An 18,436-nucleotide genomic window follows, 5' to 3' on the forward strand; every position below is an offset into this window, starting at 1 on the left:
CCAACAGCTAGAACTCATCAAAGGTGTATTTAAACAAGTTCTTGAAGCCATTGATGGTTAAGATTTATCAAGAAAAGCTATAGAAACAAAAGAGAAAGCATCAAACATCAAGTTTGAGCAATTCAAGCCAAAATCCTTTCAATATTCTTTTTGCTTTCAATAACACAATTTCTGCTCAATTGTAATTATCTTTGAATGTTCTTCCGTTGTTCTAGAATTGTGCAAACAATCTACATTGTGAGGTTTTTTTTTCTGTAAAGTTTGCGAAATTTGTAAATTTCTCTTTGGGAGAGTGTGTTCTCAAGAATTTGGAGTATAATTCTTAAGGGAGTTGTAAGGTTACTCTTTGTCCTCAAAAGAAAGACAAATTAGTGAATTTGTGGAAAATCCTTAGTATGGATAGCTAAGGTAGTGGACGTAGACTTTGGTTGAGAAAGTTGAACCACTCCAAATCACTGTGCAAATCTTTTCAATTTTTTGTCAAAACTTCCACCAAAATTTTAATTGCCAATTCACCCCATCTTGGCCTATTCATCCGATCGATTAATTCAATATAAAAAATAAACATGGAAAGATAAGGGCTCGAATTAAAATATCACAAAGTTTTATTTATGACTAAGACACAATATTACAAAATCAGGACCTAAATTGTTATTATACCCTTTTCCCAAAACACGCAACCTCTCCCCTTTGAAACAACGTCATCCAGGGCGTGATATATAAGCCCGATTAAAGGGATTCATTTCTTCATACCCTAATTTGCTTCACTTCATCTTGGGAGAGAAAATAGAGAGTTTAAGAACTCTCTCAACTCCCTCGTTGGAAAGGGGAAAACCATCGGCCAAAGGAAATAAAAATCCTCCAAAAGACCCCTCTTGCTCTCAACTCCCTAAATATCATCCTATTTCGGCCTAAAACCGACCTCAAATGCCTAGATCTAAAAAAACCAAAAAGTCTACCTTCTGCCGCCGCTAAGTCCATCGTCCGATGGAGCCACCCCCGAGTTATGTTGATCTCCTCATCTTCACACGCCTTTTCACCGCTCGAATTTTTAATCCGACTACCGGAGTTGCTATTGTCGAATACCCGAAGGTAAACTCTCCCCCTTTTTTGTTTGGTTTGAGTTTTTTTCAAATGTGTTTCTGAATCTCTCTTTTTTCTTCTCTGAATCCTCTCTTTGATATATTTTGGGGTTGCATGTTATAAAAAATGGTGATGGTTTGGTGATAGTAATGAACTCTCCTGTGTGGCCAATTTTGATGATAACGATGGCTCGGGAGTGTTCGGCGACGACTCACGCAACTGAGGAGTAGGGCAGTGAAGCTCACGCGCCAGTTGGATGGCTGGTCTTCACTGGAGGCGACGATTTCTAATACATTAGGGTTAGAAAACCCTAATCTTGAGCAATCTTGGACTATTGTATCAAATCTGATCCAACGGCTGGAATCCAGGGCGACTAGCAGCTAATGTGGGAAAACCCTAGCGGGTTTGGGTCAGCTGGGCATGAACGGGTCATATCTTAGGCTCCATTCGGGTCTTGTATCTGGGTTTTGGTTGGCTGGGTAGTTTAGGCATGAATCCCTATTAAGAAAATTGTCTCAAGCGAGACAATTTTTTTTATGAAAAATTGTCTCTAGGGAGACAACACTTTGTTTCGAGAGAAACAATCTCAAAGGCGACAGACAATTTGCTCCTGCATATTGAGGAAATCTAGCTGCCTTTAGAAGATTTGATCATTCACTTCAGGATATCAATTATGTGGATGGCATTGATCTTTCAGGTTGAAGACATCTAATCATCACCAAACTTTATTTCTTTAAAGATCAATAAAACAATTGATGCATTTATGAATGACTATCCTTGATGTTTATGGGTGTCATGATAAAGTTTATATTTTATGTGTTTGATTTGATGAATTTTTGAATTTGTCCTCATGAGAGGGGAAATATTTCTTTGATAGAGACAAAATTTAAAGTATCCTCATGAGAGGGAAAATCAAAGTCTTTATTGCACATGATGATGAATGTATGATGCAAAGATGCAAACTCATGTAACATGTATGTATGTGTTGATGTATGTTTTCTTGATCTGTGAGGGGAATGGTTGCGTGAGCAGTCTTCATTCTATCCCATATTTAATTGTCTTCATTTCCACTAGGGTGTACGTTTGCAAACTTCGACTTGAGATAATTTGTTTTCCTCGCCCCATCAAATTTTGCTCAAAAAAATTGGCTTTCCTTGCCCCAGCTTTGATCACGAACTTCTGAGATATATTCGTTGAATTCCATGATATGCTTCCAGAGAGATTATCTTGTTTGAAAATGTTTTTCTTCTTCTTTTTATTTTCAAAATTTTGAAAAGTATCAAAAAGAATTTTGAAAAACTATTGCCTCTTTCTAAGTTTCACAATTGAAATAAATCATAAAACAAGAGTTCATTGGATATCAAAAGAATCAACTACTCTTTTAATATTTCATAGCTGCAAATCTTTGACAAATGTCAGAATCGACAGGTTAGTTTTGAGGCTAACTACTTACATTTTGAGGTTTGTTTCATTGATTCATCCTCGGTCATTGTGAAAATTATGATATGCCCCTCTTTCCTGGTTTGGCATTTTAATCGGAGGTGAACAAAATAACGCAACCAGCATAATCAATTGCTAGGCTCTTTAGAACACTTTTGTTTCAGTTCTCTAAAATCTTCCATTTGTTCAAGCTTCGTAGACTACTCTAGCAAAGGCAGCACAGAAATATCGGTCTAAAAATGAGATTCCTGAGTTCTTGTGTGAATTCGACTATAACAGGTGTTCTCCAACTCCCTTAGTCCATATTCACCAAAACTCCTTATTTAGCAAATTTGATTTAATTTGCCATTCTTTGGCTAGCTGAATTCAGCTTTATTGTACATATATATTTTTTTAAATTGCCTTTGATAGGCTAGTTGAAGGATTCATGTCGTCACAAAGTTTTTGACTTGACAATCACAGTGGAGCAAACACCAAATTTCCAAGTACCCGATCAATGTCATGATTTGAATGTAATCTATTCATAAAGATAGGGCTTTCGAGTTTCCTCTATAATCGTTTGTTTTAACGGAATAACTCAACTTTATTGTAGACATGATCTCATCATTAGAGTTCAATTCCCAAGAAACTGACTTAAATTAGATTCACCTACTCGACCATTCAATCTTTGAAGATCATGATCATCATTGAATGTCATCAATAGAGTATGAACCAATTAGCTTTGAAATTCCATGTGCCAGATGCCCCATTTTGTCTTCTCCTAACACGTACCTGAATGCCAAACCCTTTGATTGTCTCTTCGTAGTAGTATATGGTTATTTTGGTCCCTGTAACAGAAGGGTATGTATTCTAGAGTATCATCTAGAGTAAGATTAGGGATTCTTGTTTTACAGGGGTTCAATCGTATCATTTGTCAAAGATTTACAACCTTAATTATTAAAAATCTTTTAATTAATATGATATTCAAGGAATTTCAAGATTAAAATTTGCTCATTGCTCATTTCCTCAGAAGGAAGTATTTTATTTAAAATGTTCGGAGGTCAAACGACTTACAAACATTCAAACATAGGAAAAAAACAAGTTCAAACAAGATGACATGCTTTTGATGAGAATGCAACAAAATTCCTGATAGATGTCTCAGCCTTCTCTTGATCAGAATAACTCATTACATATCGAATGTCCATGCCCCTAAATCAATCAGATCTTGGACCTTGTGCTTCAACACCCCACAATTATCAGTGGTGTGCCATTAGCTCCCAATATGATAGTTGCATATGGTGTTAACATCACAACCTTCAGGATATGGGACCTCTTTTGGTTTGGATTGAACTAGAGTCACAAGGTTCTTCTTAAATAGCGTTGGAGCAATTCCTCATACGTCATTGGAATTGAATCGATGTGAGTCTTTTCACGGAACACCTTATGAGGTTTGGCCCCTTGATTAGCTATATAAGATCCCACTATGTTAATCTCATATCTTTCCTCAATGTCAGTACTGCTAGTGCCTCTTATCCTGTCATTCTTGATAGCTCTTTCGATCATTTCTCCATATATGATTATGTCAGAGAAACTCTTAGTGGTATCCCCTATCATGTGTTGATATATGGAGATTTTAATGTATCGATGAATAGAGTGATGAACTCTTTTTCAATCACTGGTAGATGCACTTGAGATACAACATCCCTCCATCGTTGATCCTATTGTCGAAAGTTCTCATCACTCTTCATCTCCATATTTTGTAGCGTTGTTCGATTAGGGTCCATATAAGTCATGTATTTATATTGACCCAAAAAAGCATGAGCCAAATATTTCCAAGAGCAGATTTGAGTACAACTCAATTGATTATACCAATTAGAAGCAAATCCAGTCAAATTATCTTGAAAGCAGTGGATCAATATCTCATCATTGTTGGTGTATCAGTCATCCTTGGAATAAACATCTTGAGATGGGTAGTAGGGCAATTGGTTCCATTGTATTTTTCAAAATCGGGCATTTTGAATTTGGTTGGGAGCACCAAGTCAGGAACTAAAACTAGTTCTCTTGCATCCATTTCATTTTGAGATTTTTGTCCTCTCATTCCTTTGATTGTCTCTCTACACCACTTTTTCAAATTCTCTAGTATCTCATTCTTGACTCTTTTCATCTCATCAGGAGCGGATAGGTTATGATCAGTGGAAGTGTCCCAATGATATAACACAGTTACATGAGTTTTAGTGACAGAAAAGCCTACTGGGTGTCTTGGAAGCTTGTAGGGAGAAATGAGCATTGGTGGATTTACATGTTCACTCACACATTCAGAGGTTTCATGGGTCAAGGAAATCTTCTATTTTCCTTTTTCTTGGTTGAGCCTAGCCAATTTTGCTACAATCTGGTTGACTAGGTTGTCTCGGCTTTGCAAGATACGATCCACAATGACCTTTTGCTCTTGCTCCATTTTAGCTTCCCACTCTGTTTGCATCATTTACAAATTCTCTTCCAACTCTTTCTTCAACTTCTCAAATTTTGCTTTCATTCTCAATATTGTGTGAACGAAGTTTCACAATTAGAAGCACCTCCTAAAAGTCCTCCACGAGATAAACCCGTGATTATTGCATGTAAAAATGCCTAAATAAATGCCATACAGAATGCTAAGATGCAAATACAGATGCAAAAAGTGTTGATCCCAACGATGAATATCATAGAACAATTTTCACTAGAGATAAAAGCCTTTACATTACAAGATAGTCCATTTTACAGACATGCTTTCGTCTCGAATCTTTATCCTTGAAATGATGCCTCTCAAACATTCTGTAACCTAAATCCGTTAATGCCCCGGCGGTGCTGAAGTCAGTGCGTCGCTCCTTGATGACTATCGATAAAATGATTGTAAATAAGGCTTTACTGTTGGATTACTCCTCGAATCATTGGGTCAATAGCGATAAAATGCATCCTATGCTAATAGTTAGGGGGAGTTTATGATCTTTAGAGAAAATTAATAATATGTTCAAATAAAAATTTAATGGTAGATTTTATTAATTGAACATAGTTAATTTTTTAAATATGAGTTGTCAATACCACTAGAGCTGATTAATTTAGCATTCTAGGTGTTTACATACAGATTTTTTACATTTTCGTGCACTAGGTATCGATACCTATCACCCAGGTACCGATACCCTATTGTTAGGTATCGATACTGATTCAATAGGTACCGATACCCTCTTTGAATGTATATCGATACCCCTCGATGGGTACCGATGCCTCCTATCGGGTTTAGGCTTTAAAATCCCCAAATCTTCATCTTTTAGCCAAAACCTAAAATATTTCACTCTTAGTCATTCCTCTCTTCTCAAACTCTCAAACTTTCACTTGCCTCAAAATCAAATAATACAAGTCGGGTTTAAACTATTCTTCAACATATAATCCTGCTAGAATCATCAAATTAGTACAAACAACAACAAATTTCACTCAATCTTCAAATTTTAAAGGTAACTTTTCTAAAAACACTATTTTATTGATTTTTGATCATAGGACTAGTTTTAGTTAGTTCTAGTTCGAATTAGTGATCGGGCATTGCTTATATTATGATTTTACACTAGAATCTACAAGAAATTTTTATCAAAAACACTATTTTTTAGATTTTTTAAAATTTTGAAATAATTTTTTTTTATTCAAATGGTTGTTTTTGATTTAATTATGTTATTTTCATGAAAACTATATAGATTATAAACTTTCAAACTTAATTTTTAAAATAGTTTTCAAAATTTCCCGTTAGGCACTAAGTTAGAGAACCTTGAATTATTGAGGACTCATATTGAGTTTTGGGATTGATTGTGTTTCATACATGTTTTAAAATTGTAGGTACTCTTTCATATTTCGATTTCGTAAACCATGATTTATTCTAAACGACCTAGGACATCTTTGAGTCGATCAAACTGATCTCCAATCTCACCTTCAAACCCACCTCCAAATCCTCTTCCTATTCCACCACAAAACCCTAATAAACCCGAGATAATAATTCAAAACTTGTGTTTTAATGAACCAAATCGTAGAGGTCTCTACACTACGTTCGTTAACCACTTCGAGTCATATAATATTCGGGAAGAACATATCCCTTCTCTTCAAGCCATGATAGACAATAAATTTAAATATCTCCCTACCCTCCAATCATGGAAATTTGATAAACTCTTTTAGCTTAAACTAGTTGTTTACCACCAACTTGTTCGTATTTTCTACTCAAATGCAGTTTGTGTCCAAAATTAGTCTAGGACCACAACCGAGAGTATTCGGTCTTATCTCCTAGGCCAATACATTCATATTGACTCAGACTACATCTCTAATGCATTTGGTCTAGATAATAGAGGTTTAGATAATGAGCGAGATATAGTGGCTACTCCTTATAAAGCCAAGTCTAGTGTGAGTGTTTTAGATCATCATGAACGTTTTCTTCATCTGATCATCTCTTGGTGATTTAGACCATCTGGAGGCAAATATTCCACTCTTAGAGCACTTGACCTATGGTGGATACATTGTGCCAAAAAAATAAGAAAATAAACCTGCCACAAATTTTCTTTGCGGAGCTCGTTGAAACCGTAAACAATGTCCCTTCTAAACGTGTAGAAACTTTAGTTTACGACTACCTACTTAGTAACATGTTCATCAAAGCCAAGCTTAAGGTAGAGCTTGATGTAGTCATCCCTCTTACCACCCAAATCAATCTCACATCTTTGCGTAAATCAGGATGGAGTGGAGACAAGGATCAATGGGTTCGTTCAACTCAGAAAACTCCAGGTTCTAGCTCTTCACGAGCTGCTCCGGCGTCGGCTGCTGATCCAGAGCTTAACGATCTACTCCGGGATATCAATGATCCTGTAAACCAAGACAAGGACGAGCCAGCTCAGCAAGAGAGCCAAATGCCTCCATATTTTCGATCGTTCATGGAGACATTTGACATGAGGTTTACATCTCTTGAGTCTCAGCTCACTACACAACATCTAGAGCAACAACGAGCAACTCAAGCTCATTTTAAGGAACTCAACACTAGGTTCGATGCGCTTACACGAGATGTGGCTTCTATATGGGCATATCTATCTCCTCCTGATCCTCCGATAGATGATTGACCTCGACTTGCTAGTTTTCTTAGGTTGAAACTTGAACTCAGTATTGTTAAACATTTTGATGAATTTGGATTTTGGATATTTGGTTTGAATGTTTTTGTTTTTGGATGTATTTTGGTTTGTTTGGTTGATTATGAATGATAGTTAGTTATTTGAACTTAAATTGAATTTTTATGTTAGCTTATTCATCATCTACATCTTAGATCAATTATGACTAATTACCATTACACATTGTTTATGAATATTGATTTTATGGACTAATGGCTAATATTTCTCTTGACTTTGATCTTAGCAGCTATAAATATATATACATAAATTTGGAAAACTTTTTTTAAAACTATAGAGTCTTTTTTATTTAACAAAAAAGGTGAGAATATAGTAAGGGGTAGTGAGAGTAATTTTTTCAAAAATGATTTTTTCAAAAAGAAAATCTTAAAATTTTAAAAATGTTTTGTTATATTAAAAAGGGGGAGACTTTTGAAAACATTTTGATGTTTCGATATAACAAATAAAGTGTTAATGAATTTTAAGATTTTATATTCAATTTCAAATACAATATTTGATTCAATTAATCGAATATCACAAATATTACTCCAAGTTTTCAAGTATCAATTTTACTCCTTACTTAAATGAAAAAATGTGTTTAACTATTAAAATATTTTTTGAAATAATTTTTACAAAGTATTTCGAACCAAAATCGAGTCAAAATTGAGTTTTAAATAGGGAGATACTAATAACCTCTTAAGAGGTATCGATACCCCTCAAACTTCGAATGCAAAAAGGGTACGAATTCCCCATAAGGTACTGATACCCCTATGCAAAGAGGTATCGATATCTAGCCAAAGGTATCGATACCCCTTTATGTTGATTTTCGCTCCAAGAAAAACATAATGCTAAATGGGTACCAATACCATGTAAGATACCGATACCTATTTACATAGAAGTATTGATACCCCCCTTGAGAGGTACCGATACCCTTAGTCTTATAATGATCGAAATATTTGAATTTTGTACAGGTAGAATCGATACCCATTGAACGGGTACCGATACCCCTACGCTTCTAACAGATATTTCGAGTTAATTTTCACACTACAACGACTCTATCATCACCAATTTGATTCCCAACGGCTAGAACTCATTAAAGGTGTATTTAAACAAGTTCTTGAAGCCATTGATGGTTAAGATTTATCAAGAAAAGCTATAGAAACAAAAGAGAAAGCATCAAACATCAAGTTTGAGCAATTCAAGCCAAAATCCTTTCAATATTCTTTTTGCTTTCAAGAACACAATTTCTGCTCAATTGCAATTATCTTTGAATGTTCTTTCGTTGTTCTAGAATTGTGCAAACAATCTACATTGTGAGGTTTTTTTTCTGTAAAGTTTGCGAAATTTGTAAATTTCTCTTTGGGAGAGAGTGTTCTCAAGAATTTGGAGTATAATTCTTAAGGGAGTTGTAAGGTTACTCTTTATCCTCAAAAGAAAGACAAGTTAGTGAATTTGTGGAAAATCCTTAGTATGGATAGCTAAGGTAGTGGACGTAGACTTTGGTTGAGAAAGTCGAACCACTCCAAATCGCTGTGCAAATCTTTTCAATTTTTTGTCAAAGCTTCCACCAAAATTTTAATTGCCAATTCACCCCATCTTGGCCTATTCATCCGATCGATTAATTCAACATAAAAAATAAACATGGAAAGATAAGGGCTCGAATTAAAATATCACAAAGTTTTATTTATGACTAAGACACAATATTACAAAATCAGAAGGACCTAAATTGTTATTATACCCTTTTCCCAAAACACGCAACCTCTCCCCTTTGAAACAACGTCATTCAGGGCATGATATATAAGCCCGATTAAAGGGATTCATTTCTTCATACCCTAATTTGCTTCACTTCATCTTGGGAGAGAAAAGAGAGAGTTTAAGAACTCTCTCAACTCCCTCGTCGGAAAGGGGAAAACCATCGATCACCGGTGGTAAATCACGGCCATCCACACCGGAAGAAGGGAATAAAAATCCTCCAAAAGACCCTCTCGCTCTTATCTCCCTAAATATCATCTTATTTCGGCCTAAAATCGACCTCAAACGCCTAAATCTAAAAAAATCAAAAAGTCTACCTTCTGTCGCTGCTAAGTCCACCATCCGATGGGGCCACCATCGAGTTATGTTGATCTCCTCATCGTCACACACCTTTTCACCACTCAGATTTGTAGTCCGACTACCGGAGTTGCTATCGTCGAAGACCCGAAGGTAAACTCTCCCATTTTTTTGTTTGGTTCGAGTTTTTTTTTGAATGTGTTTCCGAATCTCTCTTTTTTCTGTCTCTGAATCCTCTCTTTTTGATATCTTTTAGGGTTGCATGTTATAAAAAATGGTGATGGTTTTCTGATAATAATGAACTCTCCTGGGTAGGGGCATGGTCATTTGATCTTGCTAGGTGAATAATCTTGAATTTTCGGGATATAGGTTGTTAAAAATGAGTTTTTGATTTGGTGATATTTTGTAATGTAGATGATGATTTGGTGCAATGTGTGGTTAGTTTTGATGATAATGGTGGCTCGGGAGTGTTCGGCGGTGGCTCACATGGTTAAGGAGTAGGGCAGTGAAGCTCACGCATCGGTTGGATGGCTGGTCTTCACTGGCGGCGGCTGCTGCTGATACATTAGGGTTAAAAAACCCTAATATTGAGCGATCTTGGACCATTGTATCAAATCTTATCCAACGGTTGGAATCAAGGGCGACTGGCAGCTAATGTTGGAAAATCCTAGCGGGTTTAGGTCAGCTGGGTCTGAACGGATCAGATCTTGGGCTCCATTCGGGTCTTGTATCTGGGTTCGGGTGGGCTGGGTAGTTGAGGCCTGAATCTCTATTGGGTCTGTTTGTAATTTGTGCTTGCAATCTAAATTAAAATGTCAATAATAATAATAATAATAGTAATAATATGTCTAATTAAAACCTGAACAAAAACATGAGTCTACAACTGGAACACCCATATTAAGAGAAAGCTTATTAAGATGGGGATCGATCCCATTTCTCATCAGCCTCTTCATAAACCAGATGAGGCATCCTATGGAGTGATTAATGATCATCACCACAAAGATTGCGACAATCTTTCTCATGTTACTGAATTAATCCCTGTGATCTAGAATTCTTCAACCGATGAATCGAGATCACCGTCAGAGTCGGGCAACGAGGAAGATCCATTGATGAACTTGATATGGTTCTAGGCATTTCTCAATGACTTGTCATGGAACTTCACTGGAGGAGAATATGGTGAAGTTGGGTTTTCTTTATCCAAGGAAAACACTTCCTCTTGGGCATTGGATAACTGGAATATCATAGATGATCATCATAATTTTGGATTTGGAGGGTTCAGTAAAATTGTCAATTCCCTTGACATGGGTGCCCCTAAAACATAGGAATGTATAAGAACGGCCGCCTAATTTAATTTAAGGTTAAGGAACAAAGAAAATGAAAATATTTTTAAAAACATAATATTATCAATTGGACATGACTTAAAATGTTATTTTTTTAATATTTTTCGGTTGCACACCTTCTTTATAACATTTTCGGTTGACAACAAAAAATGTTACATTTTTCATAACATTCTCGGTAATGTTAAAAAGCTAATATTTTACGTCGTACTCAACCAAAAATATTACATTTTTATAACATTTTCAGTTTCACTTCTTATTTCATGTCGTTTCTTAATCTTAAACTAAGTTGTCGTACAGTAGAATTTTTCCTAAAATATGGGATAGCCTCTTTGCACTCATGTAAAAAAAATGTTAAAAAAGAAACACGAACATTAAGTTTTCATTTCTAGTTAAACTGTTTTCGGTTGGTTAGAATTGAAGACAAAACAAGTGAGTATTTAAACTTTAATTACTACTTCTTAACTAAAACAACCTCTTAACTTTATCACTTTGTTTAATTCAATTAAACTTTTTCCATTTTATATATATATATATATATATATATAAATCCTCCTTTCAAATGAAATGTTGATTTATAATAACGATTTATTTAGGTATATAGAAAAAATATAATATATATATATATATGATAATTTTAAAGTACGAATGGATCAAGAGGTGGATGGGTCAATTGTTCCTGAAAATTTAAAATTATCATATATTTTAAATTTTTTATGTATTTTTTATTAAAAATATATTTTGAACCCAATAAAATTTTATAAATTCATCTCTTAATATAAAATCATATATTAGTGAAACCATTTAAAATGAAAGTAGGTAACTTTTTAAGTTGGGTTATTGACTTTATGGAAAAGAGTAATGGTAAGTGGGAATGGTGTCACTTTGCCAAAAAGCAAGGATACTTTGCAATCTCATCAACCTTTTTGGTTTTATATTTTTAGATTTATAATTATAGGGCATGGGGGTGTTTATGATGTGTGATGTCATGGCCTTGTAGATTTCTAGCTAATTGCATTACATAATAGAAATAGATGTACCAGCAAATGCCTTTGTTTGAAGCCTTTATTATTATTATATTATTATTATTATTATTATTATTATTATTATTATTATTATTATTATTAGGGTAGATTAGTTATTTGATAATATATTTATTATTTAGTTTATGCTCTAGTCACTCAATTATTATTATTTTTAAAATCATACATAACATTATGAATTAGTTTTGTTTTGGTCATCCACCATTAAAAAATTTATGGTGATATTCATGTTTCACCATAAGGTAATATCACGTCAACATTGAAAAATAATAAAATCTATCACGTCAGTATCACCATTAATTTTTTAACGATGAATGAATAAAACTAAACCAAAACGTATATGAATGATTTTTAAAAAAATATTTAGATGACCAAAAAAATTATAGTTAACCCTTCTTCTTCTTATTATTATAAACATAAGTTTTCAAATTCATAATTTTCTTAAAAATTTTAATAAATATTCATGAATATTATATTTATGTGTTATTTCTTAATTTATATTATTTTGAAAACCATATTCCCAACACTGTTTAATTTTAATTTTTTAATTAGATTAAAATACTAATTAAACCTCTTAAATTTATGTGGCATCATGTGTGATACACATTCTCCTTGCTCTAGCAACGTTACCACGTCTTTGCTATCCGATTCTATTATAATACGTCGTAAGTCTATCGACCATGCTAAACATGGACCCTCATAGGTCCGCATCCAAGATTGAGCAACAACCAATTACTTTCACAAAGCCATGAATCCATCGACCTTTGAGTCATGGAGCACTCCACCACACGTTAAACTTGACATTGGTTTTCTTATTCCATCCGTACGAGTGGCTTCCATCTACTACCTTATTGCTAAAATCTCGAATTTAAGCCTTTTGCTCAATTTTCACGAAGCTTGTTCTTCCCCTTTGCACTAGATGCTTCACAAAGCTCTTTCACTAATCAAACAAGCGAAGACCGGATTACTATCACATTTAAGAACTTAAAAGAAGTTGAAAATGCACCTAGAATGCTAAAATCGAATTTATGATAATTAACTCAGAGGTTCAAAATCCTTCTAAAACCTCTCATTAATTATCTCCCATGATCATGAAAGATATTGAGATTAATTCCAAGCCTAAGAAGTGTTGGTTATCACCCTTGCAAAACTCAAATGAATCCACAACTCAAGAAATTTGCTACCTTTGAAGCTTCTAACAAAGTTTGGAGAAGGGAAAAATGTGAGAGTAAGGATGAACAAAAGACAAAGGAGTTTCCGGTTGTTTTTGCCCGAGTGACCTCACCCAAATAAATAAAATTCAGCCTTTTTGAATATTCGAGGGTTTAATTACACTATTAGTCATTCCTCAATTACTCCCTGCTCAGAAATATTCTTTTTACGATCATTTGGGCTCAATTCATATTTGATTAGGTCAAAATTTAGCCCAACTATTCCAATTACACAATCACATTGGTTCGTAGATGTAATCCCCTAGACTCAGCTTATACGTTACGACTAGATCTAGCGGATTACAATAAAAATTCTCAAAACATTTTTTTTATAATTTAAAACCATATTATGAATAAGCATCTTTAAAAACATAGTTGATAACAATAAAATCCAAATCGAGTAATATAAAACAATAAATGACTGAGTGAAATAAATTATCCCATAATTAGTATCGGGGTGAACCAAACATCATTAGTAGAAGCAATATAAGTCGTAAAAGAAGTATTTTTAAAATATAGGCACATGTCACCGAAAATAAAGGCATTTCGGAAGATTAAAACATTACAACAAAATAATAATGTATGAAATGTGTCGATCCTCCAAGTGTCAGGTTCGGGATGCTTATCCAAAAGTATCTGAAAGGGGAAAAGTTTGGAGGAACGAGCTAGGGAGCTCAGTATGTTCCAGCAATGCAATAAACATATAAATGAGTTTTCAAATCAGATCATTATGTAAGTATGAAAACGACAGTAAAGTTTTTAGTTTAAAACACAGAATTACCCTCCAACCTTACACCATATGCAGTTCCCCAAAACTATATCAATAAGGACTTATGTTGAAATATGTTTTATAATATTTTGATATAACAAATTAAGGTAAAATGTTTTTGGACTTGATTGAATTTGTTCAAAGTTTTCAAAAATAATTCAAATTCCATTAAAACTAGAATTTGAACACAAAACAGTTTTCTGGGTAAGTAGTACCGATATTGTTTTTACAGTATCGATACTACATGAATATATTGATATTGTTCATGTAGTATCGATACCAAAGGTAAGAGAATTATCAATACTCTCTTGGTAGTATCAATACTACTAGTTGTTTTCCAAATTGTTTAAATTCTAGAATAAAAAAATTGGTATCGATACTCAAGGGGTACCAATACTACTTTACACAGTAGTGTTAATGCAATGAACTCTAGTATCGATACGGTCGAGCCCAACGGTCTTTAATGGTTAGTTTATTTAAAAATTACAAAGGTAGTACCGATACTCATTAAAGGAGTATTGATACTCCTTGTTTAGGGAAGTTTTATTTTTGCGAAAAATTCATTCCCAACGGCTAGAAGTTACCACAAACCCATTCCAACATATAAAAACAAGTTGAGGACAATTGAAAAAGTTTACAAATCCAAGCAATATAGATCAAGAGAAAAGCTCTTTCACTCTTTATTTTCCCTTTTCTCTTGTACATATGTGTTTGAACTCATTGCAAATCTTTCAATTGTCTTTCTAGTGAGCTTAATTATTGTAAATACCTACCTTTGTGAGGTTTTGTAGTTTACATCTTTCAACCTTTGTAAAAGTGGAGTGGTTCTAGTTTAGCCATTGAAAATCTAAGGGTTTTTTGTAAAGGATACTCTTGAGCCTAGAAAAAGAAAGAACAAATTAGTAAATTTGTTAGAAAATCCTTAGTGTGGAGCTAAGGTAGTGGATGTAGACTTGGTCTATAAGTCGAATCAATATAAATTCTTGTGCAAATTATTTATCTCTTTTTTACTCCATGCCCAAATTTTTCAAAAGAAAAATTCACCCCCTCTTGGCACTTTTTGGTTGATCAATAGAGCTTCATTAATCATAACAACTTACTCTAGGCACAAAGGGCGTATGAGCCAACCTAAGGGAGCACATTGGGTTAATAAGGTTTTACCCTAGCCAAAGCGTAGGAGCCCACCTGAAGGGAGTGCTCTTAGGCCCATAAGGACTTACCCAATGCATATAGAAGAGGAGCCACACTAAAAATGAGCCTTCGGATCCATAAGGCCTTACCACTAGTCCCATTGGGCCTAGGGGTCGCCTTAGGTCTGTGAGGAATTACCAGCTTAATCGGAGCTTAACCTGCAGAGACTTCACACTAGATCCCATAGTACCTCGAAGAAAATATTTTCAAACAGTAAACAATAGTTGCAGGAAACCACAGTTCAGACGTATATTTATTTTACAATAAAAACAATAACCAGAGAACATGTATCAGACAAGCATGCTTTAAAATTTATTAAATCAAAAATAAAACTTTAATTCAGATAAGTTATGTAGCAGTCAAATCAAATCAAACAATACATTTCAAACCAGAGAAAACAATCATGTGCACATAACATTTCAAACAGATAATTAGAATAGGTATATAGAACACACGGAACACGCCTCGCTAAAAGTGATCAGTCTGGGAAATCTACTAAGCATCAACTTCACTATGTTCTTCAGCAGAACGCGAACCTAGGCCATATCAGAACAGTCATTATCACAATAATAAACTAAACTGAATATTTAACAGGGCTACAGAACAATACAGATAATCACATGATTACATAGGCGAACGGATCGAGAGGAGTTGGGTCAAGTCAACGTACGATCGGGAGAATCAAAGGTACCTTAAATGATCAATGACATCAATCAGTTCGAGTTAGAATTTGGCAAAACAAACTTCGAATTTTGACTTAAGACGTCGAAAAAATAAGATATGACTTTTTGAAAATTTTAACTTTTTTTGTCAAAATCAACGGTCAAACTGATCAAAGTCACAGTCAACTCTGGTCATATCAACGATCAATAGGTCAGACTGATTTGGGTTGAGTCAAGTCGATTTGGGTTGACTCGATTTGGTTTGGGATGACTCAAACCGATTCTACGAGGTTCCATGACAGATGAGGCTAGCCCATCCTTAGGAATAACACGTGGCGGCGTGTGGTGGTGGCAAACGGGGTGAGGTAGGTCAACTGATTAACTAGAATGCTTCAATCCTTAAAAACTTAATCAAATCAGTCCAAATTTCCAACCAAAAATGAGGAAAACCAAACAGAAAATGAATCAGGATCTTACCCATGGCGATCGACGACGGAGCGACAGTGGAGCGATCCACCAGTCAAGTTTTAGGCAGAGGCAGTCAGAGAGCACAGTGGTGAGGACAGTGAGGCGAACCAATATCGGGTTCAACCAAAAAATCATGAAAACAAGAGGAAAAGCTTGGGTTTTCAGCGAAACTTCAAACGCCTTTCCTCGACGAAAGATGGTGATTGGTGAGGAATGGTTAACAGGGGTTTGCTCGTGTGGTCGGGCGCGCTGGATGGAGTTGGTCGTGACGTGCAGCGCTGGTCGGAGCTAGGATTGACGATGAGGGGCAATGACCGAGTTTTCTCCCTTCTACGCGACGAACGGTGGCCAATTTTGGTGGTACAACGATAGGGGTTGGGTCGCGGGTTGATGTTGGTCTCGAAGGTGGAGGCGGTGGTCGTTGCAGACGGCCGGAAAACGGTGGTCGACGGTAAGATGATTGGCTGTGAACTTATAGGTTTGGGGTTTAAGAAATTTAGGAATTAGATTGGTTCACAAATCGGGGGTGTTTTGTTCTTGGAAATAAGGGTTTGGCCAAAATTTGTATTTACTAAATTAGATATTTTCTACCTTTCAAATTAACTACAATGGACTAGCCTAATTTGATAAGGCCTTAGGTTAGGGTTTGAGGTGGTCACGGTTCAAGTCTTATGAACCATATTTTATTTTATTTTACTTTTCTTAATAATATTTTAGTTAAGATTTAAAGGGGAAAATTATAGATCAAGTCCCTGAATCATCATTTGTTTACAAATTAACCTAAATTTATTAATAAAATGCCAATTTAATCTTTGTAATAAACTTAATGGATTGCTAATCTTTTAACCCAAATTTTGGGGTGTGACAGTAGATCTCACAAGTCAACTCATATGTGTTGACTGAAAATTTTAGGACGTTACAAAGCCCCTGTGTTGGGTATAATTGAAGTAACTTATGTCTTGAATATACGATTGCTTTTCATAATGAAGAGATTGCGAGAGGTATATGAAGTGTTATATGATCTTTGATCTGATGCATCTAAGAGAGAAAGAGAGTTTTTTTAGAACCATAACTGCAACATTCCATGGATTTTTTTACATTGTGAAGATTCCAAAAACATATTTCTCATGCGGTGGAATTTCTAATGAATTTTTTATTATTTTTGAGAACATTAAGACAATAATATAATTAATTTTGTTATTAATTGGACTGATTAAATGTCACTTATTTTTTAAGTTTAAAGTTCCACGTACTAAGTTATTCTAAGTAATTATTTACTTGTGCTTCATAAGCCTTATGAACCACATTTTATTTTATTTTATTTTTCTTGGTAATATTTTAGTTAAGATTTAAAGGGGAAAATTACAAGTCAAGTCCCTGAATCGTCATTGGTTTACAAATTAACCTACAATTATTAATAAAATACCTATTTAATCTTTATAATAAGTTTAATGGATTGCTAATCTTTTAACTCAAATTTTGAGGTGTGACAGTAGATCTCACAAGTCAATTCATATGCGTTGACTAAAAATTTTAGGCCGTTACAAAGCCCCTATGTTGGGTATAATTGAAGTAACTTATGTCTTGAATATACAGTTGCTTTTCATAAAGAAGAGATCGCGAGAGGAATATGAAGTGTTGTATAATCTTGATCTGATGCATCTAAGAGAGAAAGAATTTTTTTTAGAACCATATCTGCAACATTCCATCGATTTTTTTGCATTGCGAAGATTCCAAAAACATATTTCTCATGTGGTGGAATTTCTAATGAATTTTTTATTATTTTTTAGAACATTAAGACAATAATATAATTAATTTTGTTATTAATTTGAATGATTAAATGTCGCCTATTTTTTAAGTTTAAAGTTCCACGTACTAAGTTATTCTAAATAATTATTTACTTGTGGTCCATATTTTACATTTTGAAGAAGTATTTTATAAACTAAGTTGTGCACTATAATTCTTGTTTTTCCCCCTCCCTCAAAACAATTATATATTTTAGTTTTTTTCTCTTTTAACATCCATATTTTTTCTTTTAACATCAC

General features: G+C 34.4%; 1 pseudogene; it reads left to right on the forward strand.

Annotated features, from left to right (window-relative positions):
* The window catches only part of LOC120167750, a 45,941-nt pseudogene extending 34,909 nt beyond the window's left edge, over positions 1 to 11,032 (forward strand).
* Positions 11,033 to 18,436: the final 7,404 nt, after the last annotated feature.

Source organism: Hibiscus syriacus, unplaced genomic scaffold (assembly GCF_006381635.1).
Source record: "Hibiscus syriacus cultivar Baekdansim isolate YM2019G1 unplaced genomic scaffold, ASM638163v2 tig00003041_pilon, whole genome shotgun sequence".
In the NCBI taxonomy this organism is placed as follows: domain Eukaryota; kingdom Viridiplantae; phylum Streptophyta; class Magnoliopsida; order Malvales; family Malvaceae; genus Hibiscus; species Hibiscus syriacus.